The sequence below is a fragment of the Vulpes lagopus genome, chromosome 3 (genome assembly GCF_018345385.1).
Source record: "Vulpes lagopus strain Blue_001 chromosome 3, ASM1834538v1, whole genome shotgun sequence".
Lineage (NCBI taxonomy): Eukaryota > Metazoa > Chordata > Mammalia > Carnivora > Canidae > Vulpes > Vulpes lagopus.
The window spans coordinates 117,881,255-117,894,364 of record NC_054826.1 but is presented as its reverse complement, the minus strand read 5'-3'; the positions used below and the strand labels follow the sequence as shown (position 1 = coordinate 117,894,364).

Here is a 13,110-nt window from a genome sequence, read left to right as displayed (position 1 = left end):
AACTGCAAAGGATTAAAAGGTGTCACATACATCCAGATCTGAGAGGTTACCAAGAAACTTAAAAAACAAAAACAAAAACAGATGCCTGGGTGGTTCAGTTGGTTAAGCATCCGCCTTCAGCTCAGGTCATGATCCCGGGGTCCTGCGATCGAGCCCCACATCAGGCGCCCTGCTCGGCAGGGAGCATGCTCCTCTCTCTCCCTCTGCCCCTACCCCCCTGCTCATGCTCTCTCTCTCTCAAATGAATCAATTTTTTAAAAAAGAAAGAAAAATTGAAAAACATAAACTCATTTGTCATCTTTGGAGGATGCTGAGGAACCGACTCATTATTTTGACAACTGACAAGTAAAGGGACAGAACCAAGCCTTTATCCTTTCTGATACGAACTATTCCTTGCAGTAACCAGAGTTGGTAAGGGCAGGTCTCCCTTTATGGAAGTAGTCCAGCTCGCAAACAAAGCCAGAGGACAGATTAGTATGCCACCGTTTTGCAACCTCCAGCGGATGATCTGAACAGTCATCATCAATGGCTGCTAATGTCACGAAGAGGGACAGCCAGACATTATGTGCCTTTAAACGGAAATACTAAACAGCCACTATAAAGTCATACAACACACACACACACACAAAAACCCAAACAGGAATCTAAGGGAGCTTCTGGATCTAACTACTGACTTCTAAGAAGTATAGCTGGGGGAGGATCACATATAACAGCAATATGGGGATGCAGTAAGCAAAACTCAAGTCTGTAGGACGTGCCACAGAACAACCGACCCAGTTTTTCCGACCAATAAATGGCAGGCGAAGAAAAAAGGAGGAAGACAGTCCATACAGATTAAGAGAGACATGAGAGACATATCGACCAATCGCTATGTGTTGAACCTTATATGGGTCCTGATTTCGACCAACTGTAAAGAAAACATTTTTGAGAAAACCAGAGGAATTGGAACACTTGATGTTTGCTGATATTAAAGCACTACTGTTAGCTCTAGGAGGGGTGATGGTGGTTTTAAAAAAAATCCTTTTTTTTTTTTTTGAGTCATATTCTAAAATATTTGCAGAAGAAATGGTTGATGTCTGGAATGTGCTTCCAAGTATGTGGGATGAGGGGGTAGAGGCGGAACAGGATTAGCCAAGAGTTGGGGACTGTTTGAAGGTGGGTGATGGGGAGCTGAGGTTCATTGTACCATATCCTCTACTCTTGTACCTGCTCCAAGTTTTTCATAATAAAAATAAGAACGCCAGCCTTTTCCTCCCCTTCTCTCAAGCGTATGGGCTTGGTCTGCCCACCCACTGCTGGCACCTCTGGGGCAAGCCTGGGGCGCCAACTTGAGGTGCATCTCAATGCGTGCACACACGTATACACACACACACACAAACACACGCACATCCATCTCCATGGCAACCAGCGATACAAAGAAAGAGCCTCCACCAGGCTCCTGTCCACAGAAGGATCAGGCCAGGCTGTCGGTGTCAGGCCAGGGCACTGTAGCTGCTCCACTCAGAAAATCCCTACTCAGATCTTCACAGGGAGCCCCCTCCCCACACCTGCCTGCTTGCACCCCTTCCCGTCCCTCCTGCCCCCACCCACACACCCCCTGAGGAAGTAGAGGTCAATTCGCAGACAGAACAGGACCCTGAATCAGATCCAGCTGTAAATTCTGACTTTACCGCTTAATGGCAGGACCTTTGACCTCCCCGAGCCGCAATCTTCTCACCTGTACAATGGGCACAATGTGACCTCGACTAACTCAACCGATTTCTATTATGGGGGGACAGTGGCACAAAGGGCCTCATCTCCCCCTCACAGAACGAGACACTCAGAGGTACAAAGCAGCCTTAACAGTGTAAGTGCTGTGAATATAAAGTACGCGTTGTGAAACTTGAAATGCAAGCGTGCTTAATCCCAGCCTCATTGTTTTGAAAACTGGTGGTCACTCCTTAGGAAAATCTTAACTCCCAGGCTTGCTTTTTGTTAACCAGAGCATCCAGCTGTGCCAAACACAGAATAGTTTCACTTAACTTGGTGCTGACACTTCCATGAGGTAAGTACTATTATTCTCATTTTATGGAAGAAGAAGCGAGGCACAGAGAGGCCAGGTGCCTTGTCTGAGGCTGCCCCGTGGGTATATGGCCCTGCCCTGTCTGCTCAGTCCTCTGCATTGATTAAGCTTGGAAATACAGCCGCGGAACCCAGAAATCAGGGCTGCCAGGCGACCAGCAGGCTCTTCAGGTCAAATTCCATTTTTGCAAATGAGAAAAGAGCGGCCCAGAGAGACCAAGAGACTTGTTCCAGGCCACACAGCAAATTAGCTGCTAAGCCTCTGTCCAAGCTGCTTGGGGAGAAGATGCAGAGAAGCGTCACATGGTGAAGGAAGCTGACTATTTTGCCTCCACTTAGTCCTGTCCCAGAGCCAGGTGACCAACTGTCCCGGGATTTCCTGGTACTGCGGACTTTAGAGGCTGAAATCAGGCAGGTCCTGGGCCAACCAGGATGAGTCGGTCACGCTAGGGCACATCGAGGCGTCTATGTGGATCTTTCCCAGGACATGAGACCCTGGGTTGGAGCTGGCTGAGGACAACCATCAACGAGGCCCCAGGAAAGCACTGGAGCTTCATGCTCATGATCCCCTGGAGGTACCACCCCTGTGCCATCTCAGTGGCCTCCCCAGTACTCCATCAGCCCCCATCCTTCCTTGCCCGCTCAGACCTGTTCTCCCCCAACAGCTGGAGCCTCCTTTCTGAGCCATAAATCTAATTATCCCACGTCCCAGTTTATAAACCTAAATGGGATCCCATTTTCCCAGTTGCTTTAGGACAGACTCTAAACTTTGCAGGCCCAGAGGCCCCCTTGCTTGGTTTCCCTGGCTTAGCCACCTCCCTCTGGAACCCCCTGACCACTACAATATTCCAAGCGGGACCAGGATAGCCAGGGCCCTACTAAGTGGACCCTCCCCAACCCACACACCCTTTTCCTAGCACCCACCCTTTCTTGCACAGAATTGGCCCCATCATAATCTGGGTGGCTATTTGTACAGTTAACTGATAAGTACCGTCTGGTCCCCCGCACCCCTGGCTAGGCTGTCTGCCCACAGGAGTAGGGACTGTTATGTGACTGTTCACTTCTGTCTTACGGCCCCTGTCATGGGGGTGACACACGACCGGCATTGAATAAACGCTCATCGAGTGGCCCAGCCCACACCACCATCACCTGGGACTTGGGACCGGGGCCTCCATCTGAGATCACAGAAACCACTGCCAGCCACCCTGACCTCCAGTTCCCATTCCAGGCAGGCTGGCATCCGTGATGTCACGTGACAGATGTTGCTCTAGATTGGCCTAGAGGCCACTGCAAGGACCTAGGGCAGCCAGGATCGGGGCGGGGGAAGCCAATTATGGTACCTGTTCTGCTCATCCTTTCTTGGCTCTGTACCCATCCTGACCTCAGCACTAGCTCAGGGGGAAAAATTGTGTGTGTGTGTGTGTGTGTGTGTGTGTGTGTGTGTAAAGGAAACATCAGCCCCAGCATTTGAGACCAGAGAGCTTGGCCGGTGGTTCATGCTGCAAACGTTCAGGCCTTGGTCCCAAGGTAATGAGGAAGCCCACCGCCTGGTGATTTGCCTGCAGCCCTTCCCGTCCTCTCCCTTCCCCTTCCCCTAAATCAGTTCCAGAGTTCCTCCAGATTTCCCCGTTGCTAAGCTCCGAGGTGCCAGGCCCCGCAGCGCGCGCGCTGATTGGCGGGGAGGCCCCGCGGCCGAGCCAATCACAGGCCTGCCCCGGGCCGCAGCCTCCAGAGCGCAGCTCGCCCCGGGGTTTTGGAATCTGCTCGCGGACGCTAGGAACCGCAAAGGTTTCTGTCGAGCTCTGCAAAACCTGTTCTCTCCATCCTGACTGCCTGTCTGCGTCTGTCTGTCTCTCTACGGAGCTCAGGCTTTCCAGGGGTGGGGGTGAGGGTGGGGGATGCCGGAGGCCCTGGAGATCCCCCCACACACACACACACCCTGGGGTGGGGTGGGGGAGCAGGGGTGTGTCCCCGGGGTTTGCCAGGTCAAGGTCAGTGACAGAGAGGCCTGGGGCTCATCCGTGGGGGACCACAGATGACAGCGTGATGCCCTGCCACAGGCTGGGGGATGCCCCAAGCCCCCCCCCTCCCTGGGGACTGACCCCAGGATGGGGACAAGCGCACGTGGTCCGTGGGGAGCCTGCACCTGTGAAGGACCTGGGAACACACACGTGGTGAAGGGCCCTCTCGTGGGAACCCTGATGCAAGCCGCCCCCCGGAATGGGGTCCCGTCAGTCTGTGTGCCAGGAACGTTCTTTTTAAGCCCACTTTATGGAGGCACAGACTGACATCCACAAAGCTGTATGTCTTTACCCTAAATATAGGGTTTGGAGGAGGGCACCCATCACCACAATCTATGCCCTAAACATATCCATCACCTCCAAAAGTATTCTCCTTCCTTCTTTATTTAGTTTTTCTGGGCATAAGGACCTTTACCAGAAGATCCATTCTCTTGCTGCATTTGTAGGTACACAGTCCTGGGCACTAAACGCACTGCTCTGTACACAGATCTCCAGGACGCATTCACCTTGCATAACGGAAGCTTTGGGTCCCTTGACCAGTATCTCCCCATTCACATCCTCTCTCGATCCCTGGAAATCCTCATTCTGCTCTCTGGCTCTATAAGCATGACTATTTTAGAGTCCTCATCTAAGTGGAATCGTCTAGTACTTGTGCTTCTGCGAATGGCTTATTTCATACAGCGTAATGTCCTCCGAGGTCATCCCTGTGTTCACCTGTTTCCTTAATTTCTCTAAGGCTGGATGATACTCCATTGTATGTATATGCCATGTCTTCTTTATCCATTCGACCATTGAGGGACATTTTGGTTGGCTCTAGGTCTCGACGGTTGTGCCAGAAACTTCACATCCCCTCCCCATCCCCAAACTCCCAATAGACACCCAGAAAATATGATGGACTTCTCTAGGTTTGCTTAGACTGCTTCCACCTTTTACTAAAGGGGGGGTGCATACTAGAAAGGAAGCCATGTGACCCAGGCCTTTCCCTGGATTTGCTGAGCTGGGGACCAATGTGAACGCATGGAGAAGGTGTCTGAAGCTGTTATGAAACCCCTTCTCTCCCTGTCGAAGCCAATTTGCCTTCTGTGTCTGTTGCTTCTGACAGAGTTAATACAGACACACACTTTCTCCTCATGGTTCCCAGGTCTACAATGGGCAATACGCATGTATTCCCACCACCTAGGGTCCTCACGATCATCTGGTGATGTATCCTATTTTGCAGATGAGAAAATTAAGGCCCGGAGTGGTGAGCAAGTCTTGCACAGATGATATTGCCGGTTGTGTATTCCAGGATTCAAACCTGGGCTGATTCCTGGATGTCTTGATGGCTCTTTTTGTCCAAACTGAATTCGAGGACCTCTTGCAAATCTGATTTGCATATGAGGTCCCCATCTCCAAGGAATAGCACTCCCTTCAGAATGGTGGTGCTAAATGGAAACTGAGTGTCATCCCTGACCCCTCCCTGCCACACCCGAGCCTCACTAAGTCCTGCCCATTGACCTCCCCCGCAGGCCTGGAAGCATTGACTTCTTGCCCTGTCCACCTCTCCACCTTGTCCAAGCGCTCATTTCTGGAAACCTTTGCTGCAAGAATTGCCTCCCACCTGGTTCTCCTGTGCCCACCCTTGCCTCTCTCCTCCACAATATGGCTCCCCTTTGCACTGAGAGGAATTGTCTCAAAACGCCCATCTGGTCATATTGCCTTGCTGGGGGACACCGGGTCTGATGAGCTGATGGCATGCATTTGCCTCTGGGGATGCTTTGAAAATCATGCAACCCCTTGGTCCCACCTGAGCTTCGAGCACAAAGTCTTCAAGCCCAAGAGGTAGGCAGGACACAGCTCCTTGCATCTTGGCCATTTTGTCCTTCATCCCACCACTAGTTGCTAGCATTTCCCGGACACTGTTCACTGTTCTGGGGCTCCAGAGATGACCCATCAGCCACTTGAGTGAGCCTCACAGAGCACTTGCCACAGGCCGGGCCTTCACTCTGCTTCATGCCCAACATGCTCACGCCTCCAGCAGTCCTGGAAAGCAGTAGCTACTCTTAATCCCATTTTACAGATGGGAAGAAAGAGGTCCCTATTCTCATGAAGCATATATGCTAGTGAGAGAGACTGACAAAATCGAGTTATACACACACACACACACACACACACACACACACATACACACACACGGCATGATTTAGAGAATGATGGGACCAAGGATGATACTTGGACTCTGTGCCTTCCAGACTCCTCATCTCAACTTGTAGCCTGTATAACATGTGCAAGGCCCAGGGCAAGAATAAAAGTGAAGGTGCAGGTACTATATGTGAACAGATTTAAAAGTTATAAGTCAGTGACACTGGGTGGCTCAGTGATTGAGTGTCTGCCTTCGGCTCAGGGCGTGATCCCAGGGCCCGGGGGTCAAGTCCACATCATGCTCCCCACAGGAAGCCTGCTTCTCCTGCTGTCTGTTCTCTGCCTCTCTCTGTGTGTGTCTCATGAATAAATAAATAAAATATTTAAAAATAAATAAATTTTTAAAAAGTTAAATTCAAGCTAAGAAATCATATAAACAAAATATGTATTATCCTCCCTCTTTGACAGACACACCCTCACTATGACCCAGAAGGTGAGGACTGAATTCAGAACTCTCCTAGATTCCTTGGAGTTCTGCAGACCCTCCCATTGCTCTCTCCACCCTTCTGCATTCTGCACCCTGAGGGCCTGTACCTGAATAGACACCCCAGCCAAGTACACCCACAAATGGCTGCCCCTGAGCTCCCTGTAGGTTAGCGGCACACACTAGGAAGCCAGTCCACCCTCAGCAGGGCTCACCAAGGGAAGACACCTGGGCAGGCTTTGGAAATGGCTCAGTGCTGCTGGGGCAGGAATTCTGGAGTCCTGGGTCCCCAGAACATGATGCAGAAGTGGGGACTGTGTGGACACCAGGTGGGCACAACCCCCTGGCTCCATAGCTCCTTGCCCCATGGAGATGGGCCTGGCTGGAGAGAAGGACCAGTGGGAGCCCCCTCCAGAACCTGGGCCTTGCCTGAGGCAGTCTGCTCATGGTCTTCTGGTTTATATACAGGATCCTTGATACCTGCCACCTTGACTACCCCATCTCTACCTGTCTGCCTCCCTTACTTCCCATACAGAGTTGAATGGTGCCACATACACACACAAAATTCACATCCACCCAGAACCTCAGAATGTGACCTTATTTGAAAATAGTGTCTTTGAAGATGTAATCAAGATAAGATGAGGTCATATGAGGTTGGGATGGGCCCTAAGTCCAATGACCGGTGTCCCTGTAAGAGGAGAGGACACAGAGACACACACGGGGAGAGGGCCACATGATGACACAGGCAAAGAGTGAAGGGGCTCAGCTATAAGCTAAGGAGCACCAAGGATTATGGGAAGCCACCAGAAGCTGGGAAGAGGCCAGGAAGGATTCTTCCCTGGGGCCTTGGAGGGAACATGGCCCTGCTGACACCTTGATTTAGGACTTCTGGAACCGTGAGAGGGTGAACCTCTGTTGTTTCCTACTACCTCGCTTGCAGTACTTGGTGTGGCAGCCCTAGGAACCTAATGCCCCTTCCTGCTCCCTCCCTCCCGGCCTCTCTCCCATATCCAGTGTCAGGCTGGTGCAGGAAAAATGTCACTAGCAGGTGGCAACATTCCCCACCCCCTCACAATTCACCTGGGCAGCCTCAGAGCCAAAATGCTCCTGGAGGGCCATCCCTTCCGAGAAGATCCTGTCATGCAGCCCTGGGGGACAGTCTCCCACTCTGGGGGTTGGGGGGGTGCAGGGGAGGTATGCTGAGTCCCTGACACAGGACCTAGAAGGTGCGCTCTGCTCTGGGGAGTCCCTCACAGTGGCCCACCTGGGCTGCACCCCAGCCGGCACCCAGAGGAATGTGTCAACAAACTCCCTTGGGCTCCAGCCACATGTGGTTTGCTGCCTAGCTTTCCAGGGGGAAGCTTGGCTGTGTTTGTCACAATTGCTAGTGTTTGGTTACATTTAACCAAGGCTGAGGCTGTGGAGGTGGGGGGTGTGTGTGTGTGTGTGCACAGGCAGGAGAGAGATCGCAAGTGAGAGAGAGAGAAGGCGAGCTGAGTATAATCTTCTGCGCACAAAGCCTGCGGCAGAACTGCCTGACCTCCCCCCTTCCCAAATACAGATGACAAAAAAATAAACTGAGCAAGAGGTCGGGTCTCCTTAGAAATTGCACTGTTTGAACTCCCCAGCAAAGAGCTGCTGTCCATTCTAAACTCTATGAAATGAAATGACGTATCCCCAGATGGGTCATTGGGACTAGATGCTGTTTGAATGCCAAAAGCCATTTGTCTGTTCATCCATCCACTGACCCACCTAACCATCCATCTACCCACCTACCCACTCATCCACCCACCTATCCACCCATCCACCCACCTATCCACTCATCTACCCACCTATCCATCTACTCACCCACCTATCCACTCATCCACCCACCTAACCATCCACCTACCCATCTAACCATCTATCCACCCACCTAAACATCTATCCACCCACTTATCCACCCACCCACCTAACCATCCATCTACCCACCTATATACTCATCCACCCACCTATCCATCCATCCACCCATATAACCACCCACCTACCCATCCATCCATCCACCTATACACTCATCCACCCAACTGTCCATCCATCCATCCACCTAACCATCCACCTACCCACCTACCCATCCATCCACCCACCTATACACTCGTCCACCCAACTGTTCATCCATCCACCCACCTAACCATCCACCTACACATCTAACCATCCATCCACCCACTTAAACATCTATCCACCCACTTATCCACCCACTCACCTAACCATCCATCTACCCACCTATACACTCATCCACCCACCTATCCATCCATCCACCCATCTAACCACCCACCTAACCACCCACCCACCTACTTACCCATCCACCCACTTACCTTCCACTTACCCATCCATCCACCTACCTATCCATCCATCTAGCTGTCCATCCACCCATCATTTGCTAGGCTCCCACTCTATTTACTGAAATGATGTTACTAATAGCAATAATAATAACAGTTCCTTTTAAAAGATATGCCCTGTGCTAAGCACTTTGCATGTACCATGTGTTTAATCCCCACAAACAATTCTATACAATAGATGCCAATAGACCCATTTCACAGCGGGTGGAAAAGCGAGAGAGGTTAGGTTTCTGGCCCAAGGCTTCACATAGGCCTACCGCATAAGATTAAAAATGGTCAGAAATTCCCTGTTGTTCTTCTGCCAAGAGGTGGAGTCTATTTCTCTATCCCCTAAGTCTAGGCTGGCCTCGTGACTTACTCTGACTAATAGGATGTGCCAGCGGTAGCACTATATGAGGCCCAAGCCCAAACCTCAAGACACTTGGCAGCTTCCATCTTTGCTGACTAGGATGCTGACCTGAAGCCCCCACACAGGGAAGCTGGTCCAACCTCCAGGAATATGAAAGGAAGACTAGAGGCCACCAAGGCCAACAGCCAACACCAGCTGCCACACATGTAATGGAGGCCACTGGACTTCTAGCCCAGCTGACGCTCTAGCTGAGTGAACCTAAGCATAACCAGCACGGGCCTACCCCCACTAACCCACAGCATCAAAAAAAAATCAATTGCTGCTTTAAGCGGCTATGCTTGGGGGTCATCACTCAGTAAGGCTCACTGAGACCTGTTATATAAGAAGCCAAGGTAGGATTCACCCCAATTCTAGAATCTGGGCTTTTCAGAACAGGGAATATGGGGAGCTCTGGGGAATGGGTGCTCTAATAAAGACCCTTCTGGGTCATCCATGCAAAGGGAGATGTGTCTCACATGGGTTCCTGGGACACCAACTGTGTGCTTCACTCACACAGCAACCAAGTGCTGCACACCTACCACGTGACTGTCACTATTCTAGGTGTTGGGTATGTGGTGTCCAGCAATACACAGGACTCTGATCTCGGGAAGCTTAAGATTTAGGGAAGAAGACAAACAAAAGCAATTATGAATTGTGAAGAATGTGGTGTAAGGGACCCAGACACGCTGAGGACAGAAGACCTTGGGGTGGGCCAACTTTAGATGAGTGATCAGGAAAGATTCCTCCAAGAAGCCATGCTTAAGCTGAGTGACAAGAAAAAGAGTCCAGCTCAAAGGAAGTGTATGAGCAAAGGGCCTGCGGTAGAGCAGAGCCTGAGACTTTGAGTACGGACAGAGCAGGGTGAGGAGGATTGATGGAGACATAGACAGAGGACAGGCCAGACTGGATCACACAGCCCTGGACACAGGCTTGGTGCTCTTGGGCTGCTATCACCCAGATACCACAGACTGGGAGGCTTATAAGCAACTTTATCTATTCCTCACAATTCTGGAGGCTGGGAAGTCCAACATCAAGGCACTGGTGAGGGCCAGCTTCCTGGTTCAGAGACAGCTGGCTTTCCACTGCGTCCTCACATGGTAAAGGAGTAAGGGAAGTCTCTGGGGCCTCTTTTACCGGGGCACTAACCCCATTTCTGAGAGCTCCACCCTTGTGCCCAGTACTGCCCAAAGACCCCACACCTCCCAACACTATCACTCTGGGGCTTAGGACTCTGCATAGGAACTTTCAGGGAACATGTTCAGTCTAGAGCAAGAGGTTAGAGGAAACAAACGAAATCTTCTCCAGGTGTGCTGGGAAAGCAGTATGAAGTTTTGAGCAGAAGAAGAACACGATTGTTTTTAGAGTTTAATAAATACCTCTGCTGTGTGGACAGTAGGTTAAAGAGAAGCCGTGGGAGGAGGTAAGGTGAGACAAGAAAGGGAGCCAGTAGGGACATGTCCCAAAGCGAGTTACCTCTGTAAGCAACCAGAGCTCAATCCCACTGATGAACCTGGGGAGACGGTGTTGCACATACACCTCAGAACAGATCCACCAAGAGGTGAGGGAGCTGGGGTATTTATACACCAGACCTCTCCGATCACTGGCTGAGGGCTGGTTGTCACCTCATTTCCCTACATGATTTCTAGCCACAGCTAGATATTTCCAATCATTCCTTTTCATTACTATTTTTTTAAAAAGATTTTATTTATTTATTCATGAGACACACACAGAGAGGCAGAGACACAGGCAGCAGGAGAGGCAGGCTCCACGTGGGGAGCCCGATGCGGGACTCGATCCCAGGACCCTGGAGTCATGCCCTGAGCTGAAGGCAGATGCTCAACCACTGAGCCGCCCAGGTGCCACTTCATTACTATGTTTTAAAGATTTGTTTATTTTATCTCAGTGACAGAGAGAGCGCGTGCATACAAGGGGGGTGCAGGTGGAGAAGGAGAGGGAGAAGCCCATGCAGACTCCACACTGAGCATGGAGCCCATCGCGGGCTCGATCTCATGACCCTGAGATCAAGACCTGAGCCAGAATCAAGAGTTGGACACTCAGCCAACGTTGCCACCCCGGTACCCCTCCAACCGTTCTTGACATTAGCCAAGTTCTAATGTGCCGCACGCGGAGGGGAGCCTGGTGGCCCCATTCTGACATGTGGCCCAGCCCCTAAGAGCCATGAATGTCCAGAACCATTTGCTGAGGCTCTAGAGAGAAGCTGAAGCAGCCCACTGTCACCAGTGCCGAGCCCACCTCGTTGCCCTGCCTGAGGCCGCCCACCTGTTGGCAGGTGGACTGGGGACCCTGTGGCTGGGCAGGGACAGGGTGGGAGGGACGCCCTGCCCCCCAGGCCCACATTGGCCTCTGAAGGGCTCCTCCTTGGAGCAAGAGGGAGCAAAGGAGGGTGTTGTGCATCGTGGCTTCTCTCCCCCTGGCCTCATGAATGCGCCTGCTGCGGAGTTCGAGCTGGGGAGGCCTCGAGCTGGGGAGGCCTCAGCTCCCCATCCTTCTCTCCCCTGCATGTGGGGCAGCCTGGCTACTTAGCAGGGAGTGCAGACACAGGTGCTCCTGCCCGCCCCTATACAGCCCGGGCTGGTCCTCCATCCCAGACTTTTGCTCCCTCCCCCTCTCCCCACCATGACAACTGGATAAGGTGACCTAAGTCCCCTCTGTCCCCAGGTACCAGCTCTTGCCACCTTTGTCTCCTGGGCGAGTCACTCACTCAACCTCACTGACCCTCCTCTCCCTCATCCCAGAACTCAGGGTGATGAAAGCACCGCCCCCGCAGTGATCCTACAATTCTGGGTAGGACATCAAGCACCTAGGACACAGGGCAAACACTATCACCTCTGCTGTCGGCACAGAGCCTAGCTCAGGACATTTCTAAAAATATGTTTTATTGGATTTTCCTTCCGAGCTACAGGAGGGATGTGTGCTCCTTAAAACAAGCCAAACAGCGGAGGCGAACAAACGAAAAGCCCAATCTCCTTCCTGCCCTTTACTGAACCTCACAACCCCCACATCCCACCCCCCGCCCCCACCTGCCACCCTCCCGTGTCCTGAAGGGGGTTGTCACCCTCTAGTTTGGGCATTTTTTTTGCCCTTCCCAACCTTTCTCCTTACAGACCTCCATTTGTATATATGTGGTTTATTTGTTTCATTTTTACGGAAATGAGCTCATTCTACCCAGATTTTCCCAGGCCGCCACCATGGAAATCAACCTCATTTTTTTTTTTTTTTAAAGCAGGTTTCTGTTATTTCCCACTGGCGAGGAATCTCAGTGTATTTCACGGTCTTGGCCTCACCCCTGCTGATGGATCCAGGCCTCGGATCTATGGCCTCCCCGGGGTGAGGCGAGGTCAAAGGTCCTGGTCAGAGCTTGGTAGCACCCTGCTAGGGTAAGCCGTGCCCTCCCTGGGAGGCTTGTTTTGGGGGTGATGGGCACGAGCAGCTGAGTCTGAGGGCTGCTGAGATCCAATAGAGTGGAGACTGCTCTGGAAGTTTCCAGGTATTTCCCAGGGGCTGGGAGGGCCTGGGGGGGGGGTCCCCTGGAGGGAGGGAGGCCCGTGCTGCAAGGATGCCCCTGGTGCTCTCGGCCTACCCAGGGTGAGGGGGAAGGGCCTTGATTGGACTCCAAGGCTACCAGTGTCTCCCTAGGTGCCC

General features: G+C 52.0%; 1 long non-coding RNA gene across 4 annotated transcripts in view; it reads right to left on the bottom strand.

The window, feature by feature from the left end:
• The window catches only part of LOC121486709, a 38,440-nt gene that overhangs the window by 16,450 nt on the left and 8,880 nt on the right, over positions 1-13,110 (bottom strand). The window lies entirely within an intron of this gene.